Raw genomic sequence first — 16,435 nt, forward strand, 5'->3', positions numbered from 1 at the left:
CTCCACACAGTCAGTTGCCTAAGTTGGGAATTGAACCCAGGTCTCTGGCGCTGTGAGGCAGCAGTGCTAACCACTGAGCCACCATGCCGCCCAAATTCTGGGCAATCTACCAATAGACACGTGTCTTTAAGCAAAATGTGTGGCATACCCAGTATGACAGAAACTAATCTGATTCTCTTTTTTAAGACTTTGCAATTCCAGTATTGTGCTGCAAATTTTGATTACTGCATATTAAGTAACATGGAAATAAATCTGACTTCAGTGGGGTTAGTCTCTCTATTGGTCTGCCCATTTGCTACTCTTTTTGTTTGAAAGAAGCATTAAACTGTGCTGAGAATTCATGCTAACTCCAATGAGGATTAATCTGCAATAGAGATTTCTTGCTAAAGTTACAAGCTGTAAGGAACTTATAAGAAATGATTCCAGAGCAGTTGTTGCTAATATCCTGGTCCAACACTGATCCCTTGACAAACGTCAGCAGAAACAGATCACCTGGTCAGCACATTGCTGTTCCTGAGAATCACTGCTGTGTCTGAGAAAGGGTCACCAGACCTGAAAAGTTAATTCTGATTTCTCTTCACAGGTACTGCCAGACCTGTTGAGCTTTCCCAGCAACTTCTGTTTTGGTTGCTGTTTCTGACAGCTTGCTATGTACAGTGTCACTGCTGTGTCTCCTACCTTACAAGAGTAAAAAAATACTAAAGCACATCATTGGCTGTAAAGCATTTTGAGATTGTGCTTTTAAGAACCCCTACAATGCGGAAGCAGGCCATTCGACCCATCAGGTCCACACTGGCCCTCTGAAGAGCAAGCCACCCCAGACTGACCCTCCCACCCCATCCTATCCCTGTGTTTTCCATGGCTAACTCACCTGCATAACTCTGGGCACTATAGGGTAATTTCCCATGATAAATACACCCTAACCTGCACATCTTTGTACTGAGAGGGGAAGTCGGAGCACCCAGAGTAAACCAGGCTGACATGGGGAGGACTGTGCAAACTCCACACCGCTAGAATTGAACCAAGGTCCCCAGCACTGTGAGGCAGCAATGCTAACCACTGTGTCACCAATATGCTGACCAGTATTAAATTTTACCCATTTTCATCATTAATATCAACTCACTCCATGAAAGTCAATGAGGAAATTAGGCATCTTACTTTGTGCAGGGTTCAGTACCATATACCACGGTGTAACGCTACAAGTTCTTTAGTGCACAAATAATCGAGAACCAGAGGTCACATTTTTAAAATAAGGAGGTGTCTTAGAAATGCTCTTTCTCAAAAGTTCAATTCTGCTCTCCTGCTATAGGATGTGGGGAAACTGAAAGGGTTCAGAAAAGATTTACAAGGATGTTGCCAGGGTTGGAGGGTTTGAGCTATAGAGAGAGGCTGAACAGGCTGGGGCTGTTTTCCCTGGAGCGTCGGAGGCTGAGGGGTGAAATTACAAAGGTTTATAAAATCATAAGGGATAGGGTAAAGAGTCAAGGTCTTTTTCCCAGGGTAAGGAAGTCCAAAACTAGAGGGCATAGGTTTAAGGTGAGAGGGGAAAGATTTAAAAGGACCTCAAGGGTAACTTTTCACGCAGAGGGTGATGCGTGTAATGGAATGAGCTGCCAGAGGAAGTGGTGAAGGCTGATACAAATTGCAACATTTAAAAGACATCTGATGGGTATATGAATAGGAAGGGTTCAGAGGACATGGGCCAAATGCTGGCAAATGGGACTAGATTAATTTAGGATACCTGGTCGGTATGGACAAGTTAGAATGAAAGGTCTGTTTCCCTGCCTTCACAACTCTATGACTAAAGGCTGTGAAAGCAGAGTCTCAGTCTCTTTATAAGGTATAGGTGGAAAGTTTCTTGAAAAGCAAGGGAGTGTACATTACAGGGTGTGTAAAGTTACCAGATTAGCCTTGATCGCACCAAACGCACAGCAGGTTTGAGGACCAAATGGCCTACCTGCTCCTAATTTGTATAAAACTACAGGAACAACTCTGTTCCGCTACATAAATCAGTCATCAGTTTCACAATTTTATAAAGGCTTACATTTCTACAACGTCTTTCATCTCCTCAGTGCTGCCCCAACAAATTTTACAGCCAATAAAGCAGCAACAGAAGTGCTGGAGATATTCAGCAGGTCGAGCAGGAGCAGGAGAGAGAAACAAAGCTAATGTTACAAATTCTAAGAGCATTGGATGCGAAGCATTAACTCTATCTCTCTCTACACAACTTAATGTTCCAGCGTATAGATGCATAGGAAAGATAGAAAGGAGGGCAAGAGCTTACATTTTGGTTAGAGATTACATTATGGCTGCACTCAGGGAGGATATTCCTGGGTGTACGTCCAGTGAAGTTATGTGGCAGAGTGAGAAATAAGAAAGGGACGATCACCTTATTGGGATTGTATTACAGGCCCCCCCAATAGTCAGAGGGAATTGAGAAGCAAATTTCTAAGGAAGTCTCAGCTATCTGTAAGAATAATAGGGTGTTATGGTCGGGGATTTTTTACTTTCCAAACATAGACTGGGGCTGCCATAGTGTTAAGGGTTTGGATGAGTGTACAAGAAAAATGTTCTGATTCAGTATGTGGATGTATCTACTCGAGAAGGAGAAAATTTGACCCTCCTTTGGGAAATAAGGCACGGCAAGGTGACTGAGGTGTCAATGGGGGGAGCACTTTAGGGCCAGTGACCATAATTCTATTAGTTTTAAAATAATAAGGATACACTTCATCTAAAAGTTAAAATTCTAATTTGGAGTAAGGCCAATTTGACAGCATTAGGAAAGATCTTTCAAAAGTGATTGGGGGAGGGCTGTTCACAAGTAAAGGGACGGGTGGAAAGTAGGATGCCTTCAGAAATGAGAGTTCAGAGACAGTACGTTCCTGTTAGGGTGAAGGGCTACGCTGGAAGGTGTAAGGAATGCTGGATATCTAGAGAAATGGAGGCTCTGTTCAGGAAACAGAAGGAGACATATGTCAAGTATAGACAGTTGGATTGAGTGAATCCCTCAAGGAGTATATGGCAGGAGGAAAATACTTGAGGGGAGTCAGGAGGGCAAAAAGGGGACATGAGATATCTTGACAAACAGGGTTAAGGAAAATGCAAAGAGATTCTACAAATACATTAAGGGGAAAAGAGTAATTAGGGACAGAACAGAGATCAATAAGGTCTCTGAAGATGATGGAATGAGATACTAAAGGAGTATTTCTCCCAAGTATTTACTGTGGAGTAGGAAGAATACATAAAGGTGAATAACTCCCTGGGACCTGATCAGGTGTTTCCCACAACTTTGTGGGAAGCTAGGGAAGTGATTGTTGCGCCCCACTAAGATATTTGTATCATCGATAGTCACAGGTAAGGTGCCGGAAGACTGGAGGTTGGTTAATGTGGTGCCATTATTTAAGAACAGTGGTAAGGAAAAGCCAGGGAACTACAGGCTGGTGAGCCTGACATTAGTGGTGGGCAAGTTGTTGTAGGTGACTCTGAGAGACAGGATTTACAAGCATTTAGAAAGCAAGGAATGATTAGGGATAGTCAACATGGCTTTGTGTATTGGAAGGAGAAAGTGAGGACTGCAGATGCTGGAGATCAGAGCTGAAAATGTGTTGCTGGAAAAGCGCAGCAGGTCAGGCTGCATCCAAGGAGCGGGAGAATCGACGTTTCGGGCATGAGCCCTTCTTCAGGAATGGGGAAAGTGTGCCAAGCAGGCTAAGATAAAAGGTAGGGAGGAGGGACTTGGGGGAGGGGCGTTGGAAATGCGATAGGTGGAAGGAGGTTAAGGTGAGGGTGATGGCCGGAGTGGGGGTGGGGGGGGCGGAGAGGTCAGGAATTGCAGATTAGGAAGGTGTGCTGAGTTTGAGGTTGGGACTGAGACAAGGTGGGGGGAGGGGAAATGAGGAAACTGGAGAAATCTGAGTTCATCCCTTGTGGTTGGAGGGTTCCCAGGCGGAAGATGAGGCGCTCTTCCTCAGCCGTCTGGCGATGGAGGAGTCCAAGGACCTGCATGTCCTTGGCGGAGTGGGAGGGGGAGTTGAAGTGTTGAGCCACGGGGTGGTTGGGTTGGTTGGTCCGAGTGTCCCAGAGGTGTTCTCTGAAACGTTCCGCAAGTAGGCGGCCTGTCTCCCCAATATAGAGGCCTCATCGGGTGCAGTGGATGCAGTAAATGATGTGTGTGGAGGTGCAGGTGAATTGTGGCGGATATGGAAGGATCCATTGGGGCCTTGGAGGGAAGTAAGGGGGGAGGTGTGGGCGCATGTTTTTGCATTTCTTGTGGTTGTGGGGAAGATGCCGGGAGTGGATGTTGGGTTGGTGGGGAGTGTGGACCTGACAAGGGAGTCACGGAGGGAAGTGGTCTTTTTGGAACGCTGATAGGGGAGGGGAGGGAAATATATCCCTGGTGGTGGGGTCCGTTTGGAGGTGGCGGAAATGACGACGGACGATACGATGTATCTGGAGGTTGGTGGGGTGGTGGGTGAGGACCAGTGGGGTTCTATCCTGATGGCGATTGGAGGGGGGGGGGGCTTAAGGGCGGAGGAGCGGGAAGTGGAGGAGATGGGGTGGAGAGCATCGTCGATCATGTCTGGGGGGGAAATTGCGGTCTTTGAAGAAGAGGCCATCTGAGTTGTACGATTTTGGAACTGGTCCTCCTGGGAGCAGATGCGGCGGAGACGAAGGAATTGGGAATATGGGATGGCGTTTTTACAGGGGGCAGGGTGAGGAGGTGTAGTCTAGGTAGCTGTGGGAGTCGGTCGGTTTATAATAAATGTCCGTGTTGATTCGGTCGCCCGAGATAGAAATGGAAAGGTCTAGGAAGGGGAGGGAGGAGTCTCAGATGGTCCAGGTGAATTTGAGGTCGGGGTGGAAGGTGTTGGTAAAGTGGATGAAACTGTTCAACCTCCTTGTGGGAGCACGAGGCAGCACCGATACAGTCATCGATGTAGCGGAGGAAAAGGTGGGGGGTGGTGCCAGTGTAGCTGCGGAGATGGACTGTTCCACATATCCTACGAAGAGGCAGGCATAGCTGGGGCCCATGTGGTGCCCATGGCTACTCCTTTGGTTTGGAGGAAGTGGGAGGATTGAAAGAGAAGTTGTTCAGAGTGAGGACCAGTTTAGTCAGTCGAAGGAGGGGCGTCAGTGAAGGGTACTGGGTTGGGTCGGTGGGAAAGGAAGAAGCGGAGGGCTTTGAGTCCTTTGTGATGGGGGATGGAGGTTGTACAAGGACTGGATATCCATGGAGATGATAAGGCGTTAGGGGCCAGGGAGCGAAAATCATGGAGGAGGTGGAGGGTGTGGGTGGTGTCCCGACCGTAGGTGGGGAGTTCTTAGACTAAGGGGGACAGGACCGTGTAGAGGTATGCAGAGATGAGTTCGCTGGGGCAGGAGCAGGCTGAGACAATGGGTCGGCCCGGGCAGTCAGGTTTGTGGATTTTGGGCAGGAGATAGAAACAGGCGGTGCGGAGTTGTGGGACTATGAGGTTGGAGGGGGGGAGGTGGATGGGAAATCAGGTTATGGATGGTCTGGGAGATGGTGTATTAGAAATCATGTCTCACTAACTTTACTGAATTTTTTCAAGAAATTACAAAGATGATTGATGAAGGCTGAACAATAGACACTGTCTATGTGGATTTCAGCATGGCATTCAACAAGGCTCCACATGGTAGATTGGTTAGCAAGGTTAGATCATTTGAATGCACAGAGGGAGCTAGGCAGTTGGATACAAAATGGGCTTGTAGATAGGAGACAGAGGATGACGGTGGTGCAGGGTTTGCTTTTTTGGATGGAGGCCTGTGACTAGTGGTGTGCTGCATGGATAGGTGCTGGGTCACTGCTTTTTATCATATGGATGTGCGTCTCGGAGGTATGGTTTGTATGTTTGCAGATGACACCAAAATTGGTGGTGTAGTGGACACCGAAGAAGGATATCCCAAAGCGCAAATGGACCGAGAACTGGCAGATGAGTTTAATTTAGATAAATACGGAGGTGTTGTATTTTGGTAAGGCATATCAGAGCAAGACTTATAAACTTAATGGTAAGGTCCTAGGGAGTGTTGCTGAACAAAGAGACTTTGGGATGTAGGTTGATAGCTCCTTGAAAGTGGAGCCACAGGTAGACAGGGTAGTGAGCACAGCATTTGGTACACTTGCTTTTTCAATACAGTTCAGTGCACTGAATACAGAGTTGGCATGTCATAGGGATGTACAGCACAGAAACACACACCCTCAGCCCAACTCGTCCATGCCAACCAGATATCCCCAATCCAACTTGTCCACCTGTCAGCACCCGGCCCATATCCCTCCAAACCCTTCCTATTCGTAATACCCATCAGATGCCTTTTAAATGTTGTAATTGTACCAGCCTCCACACTTCCTCTGGCAGCTCATTCCATACACGTACGACCCTCTGGGTGAAAATGTGTTCTTTTATATCTTTACCCTCTCACCCTAAATGTATGCCTCTAGTTCTGGACCCCCCGACCCCAGAGAAAAGACTTGGTCGATTTACCCAATCCATGCCCCTCATGATTTTATAAACCTTTATAAAGTCACCCCTCAGCCTCCGACACTCAAGGAAGAAACACCCCCAGCCTATTCAACCTCTCCCTATAGCTCAAATCCTTCAACTCTGGCAACATCCTTGTAAATCTTTTCTGAACCCCTTCACGTTTCACAACATCTTTCCAATAGGAAGGAGACCAGAACTGCACACAATAGTCAACAGTGGCCTAACCAACATCCTGTACAACCATAACATGACCTCCCAACTCCTGTACTCAATACAAATGGCCTGTTTCTACATTGCAGGGTTTCTTTAAAAAAGCAGAATCTGAGGCTACAGATTCAAGACAATTTGGAGAAATTTCCAAGAGGATATGCAACTTGAACCCACAGGGAGCACCTCAGCAAATACTGTCATTACATTTCAATGAGGATGATAAATACACAAGGGATGAAGGAACTGATGGGGTAAGGAGGAGGGTGGCAGGATGCTCCTCTTCCCTGATCCCAGAAGTTATATATAAAATGGGTATGAAGGTTCCAACAGAGAGGTTGGTTATCAACATGAAGGAAAACTCCGACATCTCCCTACCCCAACATTCAAATAAATCATATCAGATCTAAATAAAGCATTTTGGGAAGGCCAGTCTTCAGCCAAAGTCATTCTTCACCACTCACCAGCAACCCCCCCACCCCTCTCACCTCACCACCCACTTCCCTCAACTGGTCTGTTCCCCAGCCCCTTCTACCCCTTCCCCCATTTGCTCATACACTTCGCCACCTTAACCCAAATCCTCTCCTGGTCCTGACACTCTACTTACCATCCCTTTCTCCCCCAGACGTCCACAACATTGTGCCCCTTCTCCCTCACTCCTGCATCCCTTTTCCCCCAAGCTCCTGTGACCTCCTCCCATGGCCGTCCTGCCTAATCCCCTCACACCCCTCTGCATTACTCACCTCTCTTACCCCCCACATTATACAACGCTCCACAACCACCCCTCCCTACTCACAAGACGACAACTTCACCTTCACACTCTTCATGATCTCCTCAGTCTACTACCCCCCCATTCCCAACCACACTTCTCCCTTCCCTCAGTCTACTACCCCCCCATTCCCAACCACACTTCTCCCTTCCCACCCATTCCTTGCCACCCTCCCCCACACACCCTTCAGCTCCCACATAATCCTCACTCCACCCCACTCACTCCCTCAGCCCCTCCACCCCGCTCCCAATCTTGTTCTCCCCATGACCACTCACCCACCTCCTCACTCATCCCTAACCTCGCCATTCATCCATCACAGCCCTCCCCCAACTCACTCCTCATTCTCCACCACCCACTCCCCTATACTGCCTCATCCACTTGACCCAGAACCCTCCCCCACCCATTCCCCTACACTCCCCTCTCCCCCAGCCATTTCCCCCTTCTCCAACCTTCATCCCCACACCCCTCCTCCAGAAAACCATCGCCCTCACACATGCCCCTCACCCACCCCCACCGATTACCCCAACCCCTCCCTTCCCACACACACCCCAACACTCAGCCCCCTGCCCCGACACCCCACTACCACACCCCTCCACAACTCATAACCCATCCCCCACTCCCCTCTGCAATCGACATACCCCGTCCCACAGACACCCCATCCCTCCTCACCCGACTCCCCCCCCCACACACACACACCCACTTCCCCTGACTGCCCGCTCCCTCCCCATTCCCCCTCACACCCCACCCACCCCTCATTCCCCCTCACCCACCATCCCCACTCCCCCCCCCCCACCCCCACCATCCTCACTCCCCCCACCCCCCTCACCCCCCACCACCCTCACTCCCCCCCGCCCCCATCCCCACCATCCTCACTCCCCCCCTCATCCGCCCCACCCTCATTCCTCCTCACCCACCATCCCCACTCCCCCCCCCACCCCCCACCATCCCCACTCCCCCCTCACCCCCACCACCCTCACTCCCCCCCCCGCCCCGGCCCCCACCATCCTCACTCCCCCCCCGCCCCCCACCATCCTCACTCCCCCACCCCCCTCACCCCCACCATCCTCACTCCCCCCCCCGCCCCCACCATCCTCACTCCCCCACCCCCCCTCACCCCCACAATCCTCACACTCCCCCACCCCCCCTCACCCCCACCATCCTCACTCCCCCCCCGCCCCCACCATCCTCACTCCCCCACCCCCCCTCACCCCCACAATCCTCACTCCCCCCACCCCCCCTCACCCCCACCACCCTCACTCCCCCCCCGCCCCCACCCCCACCATCCTCACTCCCCCCACCCCCCCTCACCCCCACAATCCTCACTCCCCCCACCCCCCTCACCCCCACCACCCTCACTCCCCCCCGCCCCCAGCCCCACCATCCTCACTCCCCCCCCCGCCCCCCACCATCCTCACTCCCCCACCCCCCTCACCCCCACCATCCTCACTCCCCCCCCCGCCCCCACCATCCTCACTCCCCCCCCGCCCCCACCATCCTCACTTCCCCCCCACCCCCCTCACCCCACCATCCTCACTCCCCCCTCACCTCCCACCATCCTCACTCCCCCCCTCACCCCCACCATCCTCACTCCCCCCTCACCCCCACCATCCTCACTCCCCCCTCACCCCCACCATCCTCACTCCCCCCCCCGCCCCCACTATCCTCACTCCCCCCCGCCCCCACCATCCTCACTCCCCCACCCCTCACCCCCACCCCCCTCACCCCCTCCCAACTCACCCACACCACCCCCACCCCCACCATCCTCACTCCCCCACCCCCCTCACCCCCCACCATCCTCACTCCCCACCCCCTCACCCCCCACCATCCTCACTCCCCCACCCCCCCCACCCCCACCATCCTCACTCCCCCCCCCGCCCCCACCCATCCTCACTCCCCCCCGCCCCCACCATCCTCACTCCCCCACCCCCCCACCCCCACCATCCTCACTCCCCCACCCCCCTCACCCCCACCATCCTCACTCCCCCACCCCCTCACCCCCCACCATCCTCACTACCCCCCCCGCCACCCGCCCCCCACCATCCTCACTCCCCCCCCTCACCCCCACCATCCTCACTACCCCCCCCGCCCCCCGCCCCCACCATCCTCACTCCCCCCACCACCCCCCGCCCCCACCATCCTCACTCCCCCCCCCGCCCCCACCATCCTCACTCCCCCCCTCGCCCCCACCATCCTCACTCCCCCCATGGCCCCCACCATTCTCACTCCCGTCACCCCCACTACCCCCTCCACCCCACCCCAACCATCCTCACTGTCCCGTCACCCCCACCATCCTCACTCCCCCCCTCACCCCCACCATCCTCACTCCCCCCACCCCCCTCACCCCCACCATCCTCACTGCCCCCTCACCCCACCATCCTCACTCCCCCCACCCCCCTCACCCCCACCATCCTCACTCCCCCACCCCCCTCACCCCCCACCATCCTCACACCCCCACCCACCCCCCCACCCCCACCACCCACCCCCACCATCCCACCCCCCACCCCCCTCACCCCCACCATCCCACTCCCCCCACCCCCCTCACCCCCACCATCCTCACTCCCCCCCACCCCCCCCCACCCCCATCATCCACACCCCCCCCCACCCCCACCACCCACACCCCCCACCCCCCCACCCCCACATCCCCACCCCCCCCCCCACCCCCCACCACCCACCCCCCCACCCCCCACCCCACCACCCCACCCCCCACCCCCCCCACCCCCCACCACCCCCACCACCCACCCCCCCCCACCCCCCCACCCCCCACCACCACACTCCCCCCCACCCCCCCCACCCCCACCATCCTCACACCCCCCCCCTCACCCCCCCACCACCTCACTCCCCCCCCTCACCCCCACCATCCCACACCCCCCCACCCCCCCTCACCCCACCATCCCACTCCCCCCACCCCCCTCACCCCCACCATCCTCACCCCCCCCACCCCCCTCACCCCCCCCCCACCCCCCCCACCCCCCACCATCCTCACTCCCCCCCACCCCCCCTCACCCCCACCATCCTCACTCCCCCCACCCCCCTCACCCCCACCATCCTCACTCCCCCCCACCCACCCCCACCATCCTCACTCCCCCACCCCCCTCACTCCCCCCCACCCCCCTCACCCCAACCATCCTCACTCCCCCCCCACCCCCCTCACCCCCCCCACCCTCACTCCCCCCCACCCCCCTCACCCCCATCACCACACTCCCCCCACCCCCCTCACCCCCATCATCCACACTCCCCCCCCCACCCCCATCATCCTCACTCCCCCCCCACACCCCCACCATCCTCACTCCCCCCCCACCCCCACCATCCTCACTCCCACCCCCCACCCCCACCATCCCCACTCCCCCCCTCACCCCCACCATCCCCACTCCCCCCCCCTCACCCCCACCATCCTCACTCCCCCCCCACCCCCCCCACCCACACCACCCACCCCCCCCACCCCCCCACCCCCACCATCCTCACTCCCCCCCCACCCCCCACCATCCCCACTCCCCCCCAACCCCCACCATCCTCACTCCCCCCCCTCACCCCCCACCATCCTCACTCCCCCCCCCCCACCCCCACCATCCCCACCCCCCCCCCACCCCCACCATCCTCACCCCCCCCCCCACCCCCACATCCTCACCCCCCCCACATCCTCACTCCCCCCCCCACCCCCACCATCCTCACTCCCCCCCACCCCCCACCATCCTCACTCCCCCCCCCCCCCCACCCCCACCATCCTCACTCCCCCCCCCCCACCCCCACCATCCTCACTCCCCCCCCCACCCCCACCATCCTCACTCCCCCCCCACCCCCACACCCCCACCATCCTCACTCCCCCCCCCCACCCCCACCATCCTCACTCCCCCCCCCACCCCCCACCCCCCCTCACCCCCACCATCCTCACTCCCCCCCCCCCCCACCCCCACCATCCTCACCTCCCCCCTCACCCCCACCATCCTCACTCCCCCCCCACCCCCACCATCCTCACTCCCCCCCCCCACCCCCACCATCCTCACTCCCCCCCCCCCCACCCCCACCATCCTCACCCCCCCCCCCCAACCCCCCCACCCCCACCATCCTCACTCCCCCCCCCCCACCCCCACCATCCTCACTCCCCCCCACCCACACCCCCCCCCCACCCCCACCATCCTCACTCCCCCACCCCCCCCACCCCCACCATCCTCACTCCCCCCCCCACCCCCACCATCCTCACCCCCCCCACCCCCACCATCCTCACCCCCCCTCACCCCCACCATCCTCACCCCCCCTCACCCCCACCATCCTCACCCCCCCCTCACCCCCACCATCCTCACTCCCCCCCCCACCCCCACCATCCTCACTCCCCCCCCCCCCACCCCCACCATCCTCACTCTCCCCCCCCACCCCCACCATCCTCACTCCCCCCCCCACCCCCCACCATCCTCACTCCCCCCCCCACCCCCCACCATCCTCACTCCCCCCCCACCCCCACCATCCTCACTCCCCCCCCACCCCCCACCATCCTCACCCCCCCCCTCACCCCACCATCCTCATCCCCCCCCCCCCCCCACCCCCACCATCCTCACTCCCCCCCCCACCCCCCACCATCCTCACTCCCCCCCCACCCCCCACCATCCCACACCCCCCCCCCCCTCACCGCACCATCCTCACTCCCCCACCCCCCCCACCACCACCATCCTCACTCCCCCCCACCCCCCACCATCCTCACTCCCCCCCCCCCCCCCCACCCCCACCATCCTCACTCCCCCCCCCTCACCCCCACCATCCTCACTCCCCCCCCCTCACCCCCACCATCCTCACTCCCCCCCCCACCCCCCACCATCCTCACTCCCCCCCCCACCCCCACCACCTCACTCCCCCCCCCCCACCCCCCCCACCCCCCACCATCCTCACTCCCCCCCCCACCCCCACCATCCTCACTCCCCCCCCTCACCCCCACCATCCTCACCCCCCCCCCTCACCCCCACCATCCTCACTCCCCCCCCTCACCCCCCACCATCCTCACTCCCCCCCTCACCCCCACCATCCTCACTCCCCCCCTCACCCCCACCATCCTCACTCCCCCCCCACCCCCACCATCCTCACTCCCCCACACCCCCCCACCCCCACCATCCTCACTCCCCCCCTCACCCCCCACCATCCTCACTCCCACCCCCCCCCCCACATCCTCACTCCCCCCCCCTCACCCCCACCATCCCACTCCCCCCCTCACCCCCCACCATCCTCACTCCCCCCCCTCACCCCCCACCCCCACCATCCTCACTCCCCCCCCACACCCCCACCATCCTCACTCCACCCCCCCACCCCCCACCATCCTCACCCCCCCACCCCCCCCACCCCCACCATCCTCACTCCCCCCCCACCCCCACCATCCTCACTCCCCCCCCCACCCCCACCATCCTCACTCCCCCCCTCACCCCCACCATCCTCACTCCCCCCCCCCACCCCCACCATCCTCACTCCCCCCCCCCCACACCCCCACCCCCACCATCCTCACACCCCCCCCACCCCCACCATCCTCACTCCCCCCCCCACCCCCCACCATCCTCACCCCCCCCCTCACCCCCACCATCCTCACTCCCCCCCCCACCCCCACCACCTCACTCCCCCCCCCACCCCACCATCCTCACTCCCCCCCCCACCCCCACCATCCTCACTCCCCCCCCACCCCCACCATCCTCACTCCCCCCCCTCACCCCCACCATCCTCACCCCCCCTCACCCCCACCATCCTCACCCCCCCCCCCTCACCCCCACCATCCTCACTCCCCCCCCCCACCCCCACCATCCTCACTCCCCCCCTCACCCCCACCATCCTCACTCCCCCCTCACCCCCACCATCCTCACCCCCCCCCCACCCCCACCATCCTCACTCCCCCCCCACCCCCACCATCCTCACTCCCCCCCCACCCCCACCATCCTCACTCCCCCCCCTCACCCCCACCATCCTCACTCCCCCCCTCACCCCACCATCCTCACTCCACCCCCCCCACCATCCTCACTCCCCCCCCCACCCCCACCATCCTCACTCCCCCCCCACCCCCACCATCCTCACTCCCCCCCTCACCCCCACCATCCTCACTCCCCCCCCCCCCTCACCCCCACCATCCTCACTCCCCCCCCTCACCCCCACCATCCTCACTCCCCCCCCCCTCACCCCCACCATCCTCACTCCCCCCCCCACCCCCACCATCCTCACTCCCCCCCCTCACCCCCACCATCCTCACTCCCCCCCCCCCACCCCCCACCATCCTCACTCCCCCCCCCCACCCCCACCATCCTCACTCCCCCCCCCCACCCCCACCATCCTCACTCCCCCCCCCACCCCCACCATCCTCACTCCCCCCCCCTCACCCCCACCATCCTCACTCCCCCCCCCCCACCCCCACCCCCCACCATCCTCACTCCCCCCCCACCCCCACCATCCTCACTCCCCCCCCCACCCCCACCATCCTCACTCCCCCCCCCCACCCCCACCATCCTCACTCCCCCCCCCACCCCCACCATCCTCACTCCCCCCCTCACCCCCCACCATCCTCACTCCCCCCCCCACCCCCACCATCCTCACTCCCCCCCCACCCCCACCATCCTCACTCCCCCCCCTCACCCCCCCTCACCCCCACCATCCTCACTCCCCCCCTCACCCCCACCATCCTCACTCCCCCCCCACCCCCACCATCCTCACTCCCCCCCCTCACCCCCACCATCCTCACTCCCCCCCCCCCTCACCCCCCCTCACCCCCACCATCCTCACTCCCCCCCTCACCCCCACCCATCCCTCACTCCCCCCCTCACCCCCCACCATCCTCACTCCCCCCCTCACCCCCACCATCCTCACTCCACCCCCCCCACTATCCCACTCCCCCCCTCACCCCCACCATCCTCACTCCCCCCCTCACCCCCACCATCCTCACTCCACCCCCCCCCCACTATCCTCACTCCCCCCCCTCACCCCCCACCATCCTCACTCCCCCCCTCACCCCCACCATCCTCACTCCCCCCCTCACCCCCACCATCCTCACTCCACCCCCCCCCCACTATCCCTCACTCCCCCCCCCCCCCACTATCCTCACTCCCCCCCTCACCCCCACCATCCTCACTCCCCCCCCTCACCCCCACCATCCCCACTCCCCCCCTCACCCCACCATCCCCACCCCACCCCCACCCCACCCCCCACCTCCTCACTCCCCCCCACCCCCACCATCCTCACTCCCCCCCTCACCCCCACCATCCCCACTCCCCCCCCTCACCCCACCATCCCCACTCCCCCCCTCACCCCCACCATCCTCACTCCCCCCCTCACCCCCACCATCCTCACTCCCCCCCTCACCCCCACCATCCCCACTCCCCCCCCTCACCCCCCACCATCCTCACTCCCCCCCCTCACCCCCACCATCCTCACTCCACCCCCCCCCCACCATCCTCACTCCCCCCCCCCCCACTATCCTCACTCCCCCCCTCACCCCCACCATCCTCACTCCCCCCCTCACCCCCACCATCCCTCACTCCCCCCCTCACCCCCACCATCCCACTCCACCCCCCCACCCCCACCATCCTCACTCCCCCCCCACCCCCACCATCCTCACTCCCCCCCCCACCCCCACCATCCTCACTCCCCCCCCTCACCCCCACCATCCTCACTCCCCCCCTCACCCCCACCATCCTCACTCCCCCCCCCACCCCCCACCATCCTCACTCCCCCCCCCACCCCCACCATCCTCACTCCCCCCCCCACCCCCACCATCCTCACTCCCCCCCCCCCCACATCCTCACTCCCCCCTCACCCCCACCATCCTCACTCCCCCCCTCACCCCCACCATCCTCACTCCACCCCACCCCCACTATCCTCACTCCCCCCCCTCACCCCCACCATCCTCACTCCACCCCCCACCATCCCCACTCCCCCCCTCACCCCCACCATCCCTCACTCCCCCCCTCACCCCCACCATCCTCACTCCCCCCCTCACCCCCACCATCCTCACTCCACCCCCCCCCCACTATCCTCACTCCCCCCCCACCCCCACCATCCTCACTCCCCCCCCCCTCACCCCCCCTCACCCCCACCATCCTCACTCCCCCCCCACCGCCACCATCCCCACTCCCCACCCCCACCCCCACCCCACCATCCTCACTCCCCCCCCCACCCCCACCATCCTCACTCCCCCCCCCCCACCCCCACCATCCTCACCCCCCCCCACCCCCACACCCCCACCATCCTCACTCCCCCCCCCCACCCCCACCATCCTCACTCCCCCCCCACCCCCACCCCCCCTCACACCCACCTTCCCACTCCCCCCCTCACCCCCCACCATCCTCACTCCCCCCCTCACCCCCACCATGCCTCACTCCCCCCCTCACCCCCACCATCCTCACTCCCCCCCCCTCACCCCCCCTCACCCCCACCATCCTCACTCCCCCCCTCACCCCCACCATCCTCACTCCCCCCCTCACCCCCACCATCCTCACTCCACCCCCCCACTATCCTCACTCCCCCCCTCACCCCCACCATCCTCACTCCCCCCCCCACCCCCACCATCCTCACTCCCCCCCCTTCACCCCCACCATCCTCACTCCACCCCCCACCCCCACCATCCTCACTCCCCCCCCCACCCCCACCATCCTCACTCCCCCCCCCCACCCCCACCATCCTCACTCCCCCCCCCCACCCCCACCATCCTCACTCCCCCCCCCACCCCCACCATCCTCACTCCCCCCCCACCCCCACCATCCTCACTCCCCCCCTCACCCCCACCATCCTCACTCCACCCCACCCCCACCATCCTCACTCCCCCCCCCACCCCCACCATCCTCACTCCCCCCCCCACCCCCACCATCCTCACTCCCCCCCCCCACCCCCACCATCCTCACTCCCCCCCCCACCCCCACCATCCTCACTCCCCCCCCACCCCCACCATCCTCACTCCCCCCCACCCCCACCTATCCTCACTCCCCCCCCCCACCATCCCACTCCC

Source organism: Chiloscyllium punctatum, chromosome 21 (genome assembly GCF_047496795.1).
Source record: "Chiloscyllium punctatum isolate Juve2018m chromosome 21, sChiPun1.3, whole genome shotgun sequence".
Lineage (NCBI taxonomy): Eukaryota > Metazoa > Chordata > Chondrichthyes > Orectolobiformes > Hemiscylliidae > Chiloscyllium > Chiloscyllium punctatum.